This window comes from Bidens hawaiensis, unplaced genomic scaffold, assembly GCF_021521415.1.
Source record: "Bidens hawaiensis isolate Kalapana, Puna unplaced genomic scaffold, B.hawaiensis_p1.1 tig00008893_1, whole genome shotgun sequence".
Lineage (NCBI taxonomy): Eukaryota > Viridiplantae > Streptophyta > Magnoliopsida > Asterales > Asteraceae > Bidens > Bidens hawaiensis.
Window position 1 is genome coordinate 207,236 of NW_027491644.1, and position 13,259 is coordinate 220,494.

The window sequence follows — 13,259 nt, forward strand, 5'->3', positions numbered from 1 at the left end:
TTCATAATAAAACACGTCTTGTCTTAAAACATCATTTTGTCTTTCAAAATAAACGAAACATTAAACTTAAACGTCTTGAGTCTTCCGATGCCAGCCTCTTATTCAGTGCCACGTGTCTCCTCAAGCGAGCTGCCTCATCCTACTCACCTGCGTGCATACTAAAAGTCAGCTACGCTGAGTGAGTTCTAGTTAATCATACACTATGCAATACACATAAACTTATATTCTTTCATTCATACTTTCATACTTTCATACTTTCTTTTGTACTAACTTACTTTCATATCTTACGTTATAAAGAGCATTACGCCCTACATTCCTCGAGTATTATTAGGGCTCGGTACCCTCCTTCCTCGAGTATTATTAGGGCTCGGTACCCTCCTTCCTCGAGTATTATTAGGGCTCGGTACCCTCTTTCCTCGAGTATTATTAGGGCTCGGTTCCCTCTTTCCTCGAATATTAGTAGGGTTCGGTTTCCTAGTTCTCGAATATTAGTAGTCGAATCCCTCTTCGTTACCGTACATCCATCCTTTCCTGCTTTTATTAACTTTATCACATTCATACACATAAGCATACATATCATACTTACCTTATACTTAGCGTTACAACCTGACAGTACGTGCAATATTCGAAGATCGTTCACGTACCGTCAAGCCATCATTCATACATTTCACATTATTCACATAAGGCATACACTTATCTCTTAGGATAAGCGTATTAACAAACATATTGAGTATGCACACAGCCCCGAAAACATGACACATAATTGGGGCTAGAAACTCACCTGAACACGGTTACGTTCACCGTTAATCGTAATCCCTTTCTTCAGTTGTGCACGGCTGACTGTATAACAAGTATACGTATAAATTAACTATCACTTCTCATATCATCTTTCTAGTCTTAACTAGTACCCACAACGAACGGGGGTCCGGGGGCAGCGCCCCTAGCAGCGTTGGTCTAGGGACGGCAGCCCCTAGCAGGGTCCAAGGGGCAGAGCCCCTGGCTGGGGTCGAGCTGCCAGGTCAGCTTGGAAAAATTTTATTTCTATTAACTGTCTTAACACATTTTTCATTAGGTTTTTAATTTATTTTCTAATCGAACTTGACTTTAGGCGAAGTTAAACCTTAGGCGAACTTAGCTTTAGGCGAAGTTAAACCTTAGGCGAACTTAGCTTTAGGCGAAGTTAACCCTTAAGCGAACTTAGCTTTAGGCGAAGTTAAACCTTAAGCGAACTTAGCTTTAGGCGAAGTTAAACCTTAAGCGAACTTGGCCTTAGGCGAAGTTATCAATTAGGCGAACTTGGCCTTAGGCGAAGTTACCAGTTAGGCGAACTTGGCCGTAGGCGAAGTTAAGCTTTGAAGGCGAAGTTATGCTTTGAAGGCGAAGTTAAGCTTTGAAGGCGAAGTTAAGCTTTGAAGGCGAAGTTACCCAGTTCCGCTACGGGTTTAGTTTTTATCAAGCATTTTGGCGATTTTAATACCCTTGTTATGGTTCGACATCACCCACTACGTTCCCTAACCGTTTTCGGTCGTATATATATCCCGTATATACTATAAAGCTTGGACCTTTAAGTAAAAACGTTCAATACTACGTAAACTTTAAAGGTCAAGAACATACCTTTAGCGCTCGTTCGATCTTGGTTAGCTTGTTTATGCACTCTAGATCTCGTGTAATAAGATCTAATACCAACTAACGTTTACTCTCTCTCAGATCTTGCTCGTTTATGGTGTGTGTGTGTTTGGAGTGTGTAGAGATTATGATGGAAATGAAATGAGGGTTTAGGGTTTTAGGTTGGTTTAGGGGATATTTATATCCCTTAAAGCCCATGGACCTAAGGCTCATTCTCATTTAACTCATCTCAATTAATCTAAATCCATGATCCGTTCTTTACTCGATATTAATTAATTAAAAACGCGAAATCACTAAACGTAACTTTCTTTATTCAACATTATAACTTTTAGGATGTTACATTTTCCCTTCGGGTTCGGGTTTCATTGCCATCCCTAGTTATGATAGTTGTTGTAGTTCATATATATCGCAAGGAATTGTCTTTTCAATATTATATGTACTCAAAGCCGTGATTACTTGCTCAACTTTATGTTGATAAACTATATATTTTCATGCATGACGTATGTAACTTTTTGAGATGAAGAAACAAGTTAAAAAACAGTTGGACCTTAGGTTGCATGACGAATAAAGACTTACTTATTTTTATTTTAATTATTTAAATTGTAATGCATATTATTTTTTAGACAATGTTGTGCTTTGAGTACTTGATCTATGAAATGAATAATTTAGATATTGACACGTGTATTTTACTTTAGTGTCTTTTGAGCTATGATACAATTGTATCGCGGCCCGACATATTCCGCCGTCGGTTGGGGTGTGACAGTGCGTTGCCAAACTACTTATTTATACTATACTGGAGCTTTACCCGGTGCGTTACGCTGGGGCTAGTCGGTAAAAGTTGGGGATGATAAAACCCAAACGTTGTCAATCTCGAGCGTTGAGGCGGTAAGTCAAAGTGAATTTGGTCGGTTTCGGTTACAAGTGTTATGGTGCCGGAACTAAAACCATAAATAAAACTAAAAAAATATAAAAAATGAGTGGACCAATGAGGTAACATCCGTCGGTAAAACTCGAACGTTGGTAAAACCTGAGGGTTGTCAATCCCGACCATTGAGGCGGCGAATCTACGCAAATTCGGTTGGTTTGCGACACTTTCATTACGATACCGGAACAAAAAAGAAAAAAATCAAAAACAAAATTGACATTCAGCCGGTTTTCGTTATCTTCGTTACGGTAACAGAACTAAAACGAAGGGCAAAATGTCTACACGAACTAAAACAAAAAATTTACATTTCACATAACTAAAACAAAAAAAAAATTGGCATCCGGTCCGTATTCGTTACGTTCGTTACACTACTGAAACTAAAAAAGAAAGCAAAATGGCGAGAACCAATAGGGTGCTGGAAAGTGGCCCAATGTGGCATTCGGTTCGTTTTCGTTACGTTTGTTACACTGCTGAAACTAAAAAAAAAAGAAAATGACGAGAACCAATAGGGTGATGGAAAGTGGCCCAATGATGGCTTTGCGGCACCAAAGCTCTCATTTGTTATTAGTAATAATAGTAATCTACATACCTACCTATATTATTAAAGCAAGACAATGTTTCCACATAAGCTGTAAAGTTTACAAGTTTCCATTTTTACAATTTCTCCTTCATGAATGATAAAATGAAAAATATGTTATTGGTAAGAATCAAACTCACTACCTTGTTTTTAAAATACTTGTGGCTTATCAACTCAACTAGAATGAATTGATGTTAGTTTTTTCTTTTTCTTAATTGTTATAGATTCACAACATTTCATTTTATTTTAATTTTTTAACCACTCGTATACTACACGGGCTATATCCTAGTAGTTATAATTATATAATAATAATTATGTATGAATTGTCTATTTTCTATTGCGATATTAATAAACAAAGTGATAATAATAGACTTGAACCAAATTTCATAGCTACATGAAAGCAATGTTACTCAATCTTAATCACATGTAAATAATCCGACCAACGACTTATGCTTTAGACATGTTACTCAGTAAGCAATTTCTTTTCAAGTTACTCATAGCCTTATAAAACAAAATTGACCGACAACTCCACTAGCTGGTGCATGTCCTTCTACAACCTTAATTACATATAAATATAACGTCAATCAACGATTATCAGGTTAAAAATGATGTTTCATCTTTGTCTTTAGACCTTTAGCTATGAGTAACATGTCTAAACTATAAGTCGTTTTGAGCATATATATGAGCACATATATGGCTTGGCTGAATCTATTTTTGTCCAAAAAGGAAGATCTTGCTAAAAAAAGGGCAATAATTCATTTACTAGGTATGCATATATACCAACCTATTTTAACAATATACATATCCATAGTACAGTGATTATTTCCATCTCTTATAGCATAGTTCAAGCTTTTTTCTTGTTGACAGAATGGGATTGCAATCAAGCTCGTTTAATCTTGTATCACACGTTATTTGCTAACACCAGTCGTCATATCAAATGTTGAGGTCAAACTTACACCACATATATCATGCAGTTGATGCAAATATTAATCATAGTGAGGGTTAAGCGAGATTGTGAACTATGTATTACCACTTTACATAATAACGAGTGTGCGCTTGGAATGTTGGAAATTTGGTGAATATTGTAATTAGAGTGATTGACTTTCAGATAATTCATGTGTAATACATTTTTACCTTTTATGTAAATAGACAAAAAACAAAATGAAGTATATCATATATGTATAATAATGATCAATTTTGTGGACTGTTTTTGTAATCATCACCAGCTAACTCCATTCAAATCAAATTGTTTTCTAGAAGCAGGATCATACTCGTCATGGTAATTTAAGTCTAGCTTCTGTTCAAAATTTGGCGACCGAAACTTTTGTGATATTTCCAGATTCAAATCACGCGCGTTTTCTGGCTCATAATTGCCCTTCTTTGGCTTCAAATGTGCGTCATTATCATCGCGTAAGTAGTTCAAGCACGTCCTCTCTTGATCCATTTGCTTGCCTTCATGGTAGGTCACATAACTGCCTGTTGAACAACTTGTTGGTTGGTTTGACAAATAATTCACTCTTGAAAGTGCAGAAGTAAGGTGGTATGTGGTTGACACTTTAGAGGCCAATTCTGATAGTTGAAGCTTGGAGGCTTCTAGTCCCGCTTCACCTAAGTCTTGCCTTCCAACAGTTTCCTGTGCTTTTTCAAGAACTTGCTGCAAGTACTTGCCTTGTGCTTCTATTCTGAGCTGTAAGTGTCTTTGTACCTATTCCATTTCATTCATAAATAAAGAGATCTGAAACATCATATTATTCCAATAATAATCTTATTTTTTGGGCTTAATGATTTGGATGTTTTAGGCATGAAAAACCCTTTAAGTTAATTTATTCGATTTCACGTGTTTAGCCGGTTAGAGATCAAATAAACCATATTTTTCCATTCATAACTATAGGGATCGAATTTTCACCTTCACCTTAGTGATAAGACTAATGCAAATGCAAATGCAAATATATGTATGATTATACCTCAAGTTGCTCATGCAACCTTCTCTGAACTTCAATTTGCATATGTAGTGCTTCGTTTATTTGTATGTTTCTGTATGAATAAGTTTTCGTTAGATCAAGTATTATAGAAGAACTGGTATTTAAAATTGACAACAATAAGTACTTGTTTGTTTGAGGCCCAACACTTGAAGTGGTCATATGATATTGATCTGTTTCATTCATCCTGCCTCTTGCTTGTGTGGACACACCTAAATCCCACATATTTATATTATCATGAAAATCTCTTAATAAACTTTGTGTAACATTAGAAATTATTAGATGCTTGGATGTCTTACTAGTTTTATTTGCTCCACCGCTATTAGGCCGCCCACTAAGATTTCTACCAAGCCTGTATTTCTGTCAAACAAAAATGACCAAAAAAAAATCAGATAATAAGTTGTTTTAACTTGAAAGTGTTCTAAACTTCTAACCATGCAAACTAAGGTGGCATGATAATTTGTATTTCTAAGACATATTTGAATCGCGCTTTTCAAACAAAAATTGTTAAAAATGCTTTAATATTTTCTCTTGGAAGGAGGATGCATTGGATAAACACCTTAAAATCGTGATAAACTATTAAGAAAACTTTGGTTTGTATGTAATCCACCTAGAGATGACTCTTTAAGTGGTACAATGTAAGCCCTTGAATCCCCATTAGTTTCAAGACTGATTTTGGAGTAGCCTCTACAACAAATAAGTTAACAATTCAATGAACCAGGCAACACGAACACCTCGAATACATACTAAATAGTACTACGTACATACACTTCTTTAGAATGCTTCTTTATGCTTATTCTTGTCATAATAATTCAAAACAACTGAAAAACTGTATTTGTGAATAATATTTCTTTGTATGAATAAATGAAAATCATCTCTCTTTATACCGAGAGATTACAATGAAAAAGCAAAATGATAACGCTATGCTAACCAATTAATTTTCAAACAAGATGCTGATAAAATGTTAATAGCTAGCTATCCTAATTTTCAAACTTTTTCAAACTATATATAATAAAGTGACTGACAAACCAACTTAAATATAAATGATAAATCAAATAATGAAGGACTGTAATAGATAATAAACTCGGTTATTACAAAAACGAGAAGAAAAAGAACAGAAGATTGAGTGCTCACTATCTGCTCCACCAAGTTGGTTGACCACCTCTATGAACCGCTCATGGATGTCTGCTGTCCATTTGAGTCTAGGCTTTGCATCACTTGAAAGAACAAGTCCTGAATTACCACTTCCGCCTTGCAAAGACATGCGTCTTTCTTGTGTAATGGGCATTTTTATGTATAGATGTTCTTTTCTTTTAGACTATATCCCCAAAAGATGCAAACCCATGTAATTTTTATCTCTCTCCAATCTTTATTGTCTTATGTGTGTATCCTATATAATATGCCAATGCCATTATATAGCATTTGGAGAATAAGGGCTTGGGGGTTATGATAGGTGTGATTGAAGTGAAGCATAGAATCTTTGAATAAAATATCACATTTTTTAGGTTTATCATACACATCACTGACTTTCTATTCTTGGACTAAGTTCTAATTCCTTTGCACAACAAACCACTTAACATCTTACAATATGTACCCGAATAGATTCGCAACCGTTGTAAAGTAGACGAACCTCATTCAATGATTTTGTTACATGGATTTCAAGGAATCCACTATCGACGCTTCTATTTAGTGTGCTTTTTTTTCTGAGTTCATTACATTTTCTTCTTAACAATACATCATGAAAAGAGGAGTTCAAAAATGAGTTGCATAGATCAAATATCAGTTGTAACTAATATGTAGAATCAAAAGAACTTTAAATCTATTAGATTAATAACTAGCAGACTCGTATTTAAACAACATGATAAACAAGTGTGCTAGAAAATCAAGGCATAACTTTTGATCTCTTAAAGTTTGGGGATTTGTCTGGCAAACAATAACATAATAGTTTTTATTTTTTTTTAACTTTTAAGTAACCTTGAACAAATGCAAACATCTAGAAAATAAACAAATATATATATATGTATACGGGGAAATGTGCAAATGAAATTAACGTGCTAACTGTGAGAATCAAGTAGAGTAATTATATATACAAATAGAGTAATTATATAATTACTCTATGATGTAATTATATAATTAATCTCCTTGTATATATAATTACTCTACTTGATTCTCACAACTAACACGTTAATTTTATTTTTAGTTGATCCAAACCCTATATATATGTATGGAACATTAGAATCTTAACTTTTTATTTGAAGATAAGCCAATGGACTGAGAATTTTGGTTTATTCTTTACTCTCAATGCCGCTAAAATAAAAATGGGTTCTCAGTTTCTCACCAATACTTTATTATTTGTCACGTCATTCATTCTACTTGAACGCTTTGCCCAATGCCCAATCTTTTACTGGTCAATATCGAGTTGACCAAATAGACAGTTCAAACTCAAGCTAAAATATGGTTTAAATTGGCTTGGAATCTTGGATTATATTGACTTCAAGCGCAATGTGACATCAAGCTTTATACTAACCAATATTAGCTTCTTTTTTTTTACAAAGACCTCACAACTTTGTTTTAATCACTCGGGTAGAGACTTCCACCAGGCCACTGGCCACCCATCCTTGAAAACCTCACTCAAGCATGTTTAATTGTGCAGTTTTTCTCTCATAGACAACTAATATGCCGAAATGTGTTGTTGTGTTGGTGTAGCTAGTTGAGGTTATCTATAGTGTTACTCACGGTTCTAGATGGGCCGATCTCAGATATGCAAAGGAACACATGTTCACTTGTTCCGCTTTTAGATGGACGATAATAGAGTTGTAGATCAAGCATGCCTAAGAAAATTAAAGTTGAAAGCTTCAAAAATAAAATAGTATGTTATTACATCTTTTGAACGATGTCATGAAGGATCAACTAAAATTACATAACTAAATCTTTAATCCTGAAGTTTCAATGTATCCCTTTAAGATGGTTAAGATAATACCAAACTAAACGTTTAAGGATGACGTTAAATATTAAAATCTATAATAGACAAAAGGCAATCACAAATACAACATTAGAACTTATTTTTTTGATCAAAGGTTCTTTTTATCAAGATCCCAATAACTTGTAAAATCATGTCAAAGGCTTACATCATGTCAAAGGCTTACAACAAATTCTTGAAACCTTTTAAGTTTAAACATGATAATAAGTATTACCAAGTAAAATAGGTTTTAGGGATTTAAGAAAAATTAGCATGTTTAAAAAGTCTAATTCATACTATTAACTCTTATAGACATACTCTTACTCACGTTTATTGTAATTTTTTTGTCTAAGATTTAGAATTTCATTGTCATTTATAATAAAAAGTGTTGCTTTTTGCATAAATCCAACTCTTCACACCACATTTTTGGTGTGACACACTATTCCCTCTCTTTCTCAATTGATTATTTCGTTTACTCTGTGGCTTATTCTCACTCCGAAGGATGAATATTTTAGGGTAATCTCCCTACTTGTGACGAAGCTAATGACGATTTGTTTTGCATAATTGATCATTGATTCCAAGCAAATTGGTTAAAACCAACTTAAACAAAGAAACACAGGTTGCGACCAACAACTAAAATAACTATCATCGTCAATCGAAATGAAGATTGGAATCTAAGTACCACTTTATCAGTAACCAAAATGTAGTTTTAGGTATAATTTTAGGTTATTAAATCTTATTCATCCGTATCCCTATATTTAGTGTTGTTTTGTATGTAGAATTCTAATCATAGATTCCGATGGAATTATAACTTTTTCATACCTTGCATGTTTGGTTGGGACATATTCTAATTCCTTAAAGATATTTCATATCGAACCCCTCTTAAAGAATTGTAATGCATCAAAATTATTTGAGTTACTGGATGTAGACAATTTTATATCCTGATTTTCATTTGTTGCTCTGGAATACTATCAACTAACAAAATGTTTACTCCCAACTTTCAACGTATATTCTTCTGCTACCCAAACTAAAGGGACCCTAACTTCGTTAGTATATTGCTGACGTGACACTTTTTAATAATAAAGTAAATAAAAATTGTGGGTCGCACACCAACACTTCATCTTTTTTAAAAAAATCTTGATCCCCATTACCACCACCACCACACACTTTCACCCCCTCCCCGTTTTTCCTATCACCACCACATCACGCACCCCATCAATTCACCACCATCAATTGAGATTTCACCATATAACTACTAACTTAAATCACCATCTGATATTTCTTACACCCCTAGCTCTTTCTTTTATTCGCGAAAGTGAAAGGCCCCTTGTAATTGGAAATTTTCTCAGCCATCCCTTGTGGTTAAAGGCTTAAAAAAGGAGCCCCGTTTCTAAACAAAAGTGATTACACAAAACAAAACCATTTGATTATTTAGTTGATACTTATTTTTTTATGAAAGACTAAATTTTATTAAAAAAACACAAATAGAACATTATGCAAATAGTAAGAAGCCTAAAATACAACAAACGAACCAAGAAAAGTAACTAACAACAAACCTACATTTATAAAGGAAAATTTTTAAAATTAAATTTGCACCATGATTTATAAAGGAAAAATTCTAATTGACGCTCGCCCTCATGCTAATGTATTTCAACCATAGAAATGAGTAGGCCTTCACATCACACACCATCTTTTTAGTCGATTGCCGTCGTAGATTTTTAATATGTGTGCTTGATGCATCACCCATTTCAGTTTTCTGAATCACAACAAAGTAAACCTTGTTATAAGATAACATATTCATTGATTAACCGTATACCTTGTTCCTTGGATTTTCTTTTATAAAATGTTCTTGCTACGTTTCCGTTTCGCAGCCATCAAGACGTGATGATGAGATCGATTTGGATAGCACGTTATTAAACCATATATTCGTATAATAATTGATTAATAATCTATAATATATATAAACGAAACCCCTAAAATCTTACGTGTCGCGATGTAGTCGCTCCCCCCTTTTATGTAAGCCACCAGATTGCTTGATTTTTAAATGGAGGTCTCTCATTGATTTAGCCCAAATTCATGGGTATGAGTCTTACCAAAACCAGATAGCTCTTAAACGGGTTATAACATCTCATTAAATTAAAAATTGTAACACCCTGGCTAAAGCGGAAACGCCCGAGTGTGACGTACAGATTGCTCAACACACGTGACACTATTATGTGACCATAATAACATTATTTCATTTAAATCTTCATGTAACACAAGTTTATCAAATGATACAAGTTGTAACAAATAAATAAACAAACGATAAGTTATGAAAATCCGTTTATTTGAATACCCTAAATAAACTAAGTGTCTTCCAATACTTCATCCTCTAATCACAGTACCTGTAACATATGTATAAAATAAAGGTCAGTTATAAATATAGTTGTGAGTTTCCACAGTTTTATATACATACATAAAAATTATACAATTCATGGACAAGTGATAAACGAGCAAGTAAGTCCTTTTCAGTTGGTGTAAACCAACGTACTCGGGTAATCGCGCAAGTAAGGTCCCTTCCAGTTGGTAGCAACCAACGTACTCGGTTATGAGGCCCTTTCCCACTTGGTACAAATGGACCGCAGTGCAAAGGGGATCATACTTAATGAGGCTTCCACATGCAAGTAATATTTGAGCAAGTAATTCAAGTAACACACAAGTCCATATAGGAATTGTAGTTTTGTAATCGAAAGCAAAACACTTGAAGTTTTGTAGTAAACACATATGCTACACCAAAATATTAAAATGTTTAAAAGGGGGTTGTGAAAAACTCACCTTAGGGATTGAGGTAAAAAGGAAGACCCGAAAGCGTTGAGAATGGCAAAGAATCGAACGCGTTACGAAAGCCGAAACGAGCGATCCGCACTAACTAAATTAGGTAAAAACGAGACTTAATCGATAATCGTACGGGGTTGTTTTATTGTATAACTTGTAATGAATATTTTATATCATTTATATTCTTTGATTATATCATTATTATTTATGTTTTAACGGAAAGTCGGTTATTAATATGATATAAGTATTTTAACGGCGAGGATGTGAAGTCGAACGTTCGAAATACTTGAACTAGTGTTTATAAGTCGAAAATAAATTATTGCTTTAACGAAACGGTTTTTAGTAGATTAAGTTTACATTACGATTAGCAAACGATTTTTAGTTACGGGTTACGAAAACAAGAAGCTCGGTTTTTAAGTGTGAAATTGCGAGATATATTTTATAATTAATTTACATAATTTTTATTTAATTTAAAAAGAGTTTTATAAATTTATTTTGATTTTTAATTTATTAAAATGATTAAATAGAGATCATTAATATTAGTTAACTGATATAAAAAAAATATGGTGTCTGACCAGGTCATATTCCTTAAGAATGTTGGACTTAAAGCTTAAATATATCAACAGATATGAAGATATGACAATAATTATAGATTACAAAAATAAAAACCATATGAAAACTGACCCCGGGGTTTTGAACCCGGGTCTCTCTATTCAAACGTCCATACTCAAACCAGCGGGCTACCAATTGTATTCAGTTAAGATTTTGAAAACCTTTAATCATAAACTAACAGTAGGTTCTTCATCTTCCTCTAAAAACCCTAGTTTCTCAATTGATTAAACCAGGTTCTAAACGATTAAATTATGATAGGGGTTTTGCAAATCGGCTAACTACGATCATAAACATATAATTAGTTACCTGGTGATGACCCGATTTGACGGAAAAGACCACCTCGCCGGAGTCGGACTTCAGGGGGAAAAATCGGGGTTTAGGGAGGATGGGTAGCTTAATTAGGTGATTGAACGAGTTTAGTCATAGGTTAGTGGTGTATTTATACTAGTCATAGGAGTGTATGAGCGCTAATTGTATTAATTTGATTAACTCATTTTCCAGCGAAAATTACGGACGTTAATCACGGGGGTCTACGAATGTTAATACGAAATTAGTTAGTTGGTTATATTCTAAAATTTTTTATTTTTTATTTTTTATTTTTTTTTTCCATCACAATCGAAGTTTTATATAATTTACTATAAAACGATTACAATAAAGTGGCAGGCAAACGGGCAACAAGCTGCGCCGCAACCCCCTTTTGAACAGCAAAGCCAATCCTGCTAAAAATGAAGCTTTGGGACCTAGAAGCTGAAGAGGTTCCGTGTACGACGCGCTGAACCCTACTCAAAAATTTCACAGCCTCTGGAGCCAGAAAACCAAATGTATCAAAGGCAAATGGTAGAAAGACATGTTGATTATCTAAACAAGCTTTCTCGTGTTTAACAACTTTGCCCGATTCAGCCTTCAACGCAGCCTGACCCACAACAAACCCACGGTCCCTGAGCCCAACAAGAGGAGACACTCCTGTAAGATCCACACAGGCGTGTTTCCCCCCTGCCCACCCGAACACAAGAATATCAGCTGGTCGTAAAGTAGACCTCCCTTCAATAGGATCCGTGAGAAAGTTAACAGGGGCCTCCTTTTTAGCAGAAATCCCTGCCCGTTTAAGAACATCACACAGAACATCCCTAACCAGATCATGTCTGTATTTAAAGCCAGGCAATTCTTTGCAATGCACCGCATGGTCACCAAAAGAATTCAAACAGACCTTGCGACAAATTGGGCAAGGTTCATCCGTCGGGAACATAGGGATCATTAACCGGTACTTAAGGATAGCCCGATACTCCAAACCCGACATACGTTGGCCTAATCCTTCAATGGGGATGGCCGTTAGAAAATCCTGAGCCCGAGGAGCCCGAAGGCATTCAAACACCGCCTTTTGGCGAGGGGATAGATCAAACTTCACTTCTAAACTCTTGACGATTCCACTAAATAAGGCACTCGCCACAACATGTTGGGCTTTAGGGGGCGGTGTCCTTATTAGAGAACCCGCTAAGATCAAAATCTGGAAGTGAAGTACGTAAACGATCCATCGCACACCCATAATCAGAGTCCAACCCATAAATATCACAACCCCGAAGAATATGGTCTTGCAAACACCACGACTGTGCTCTCGAAGCCACGAAAGCATATGTAGATACATCCTCGGCCGAACAGAGACCCAACCCCCCATAACGGATCGGAAGTGATGCCAACCTCCATTGGAGATCCCCAAAGAACGGACCTCCACAAACCACGATGTCCTCAATCGCCCTTCGAAGACCATTG

At 35.1% G+C, this 13,259-nt stretch overlaps 1 pseudogene; it reads right to left on the reverse strand.

Moving 5' to 3' along the window:
* Window positions 1-4,302: 4,302 nt before the first annotated feature.
* Window positions 4,303-6,421, reverse strand: LOC143530289 (myb-related protein 1-like; annotated as a pseudogene).
* Window positions 6,422-13,259: the final 6,838 nt, after the last annotated feature.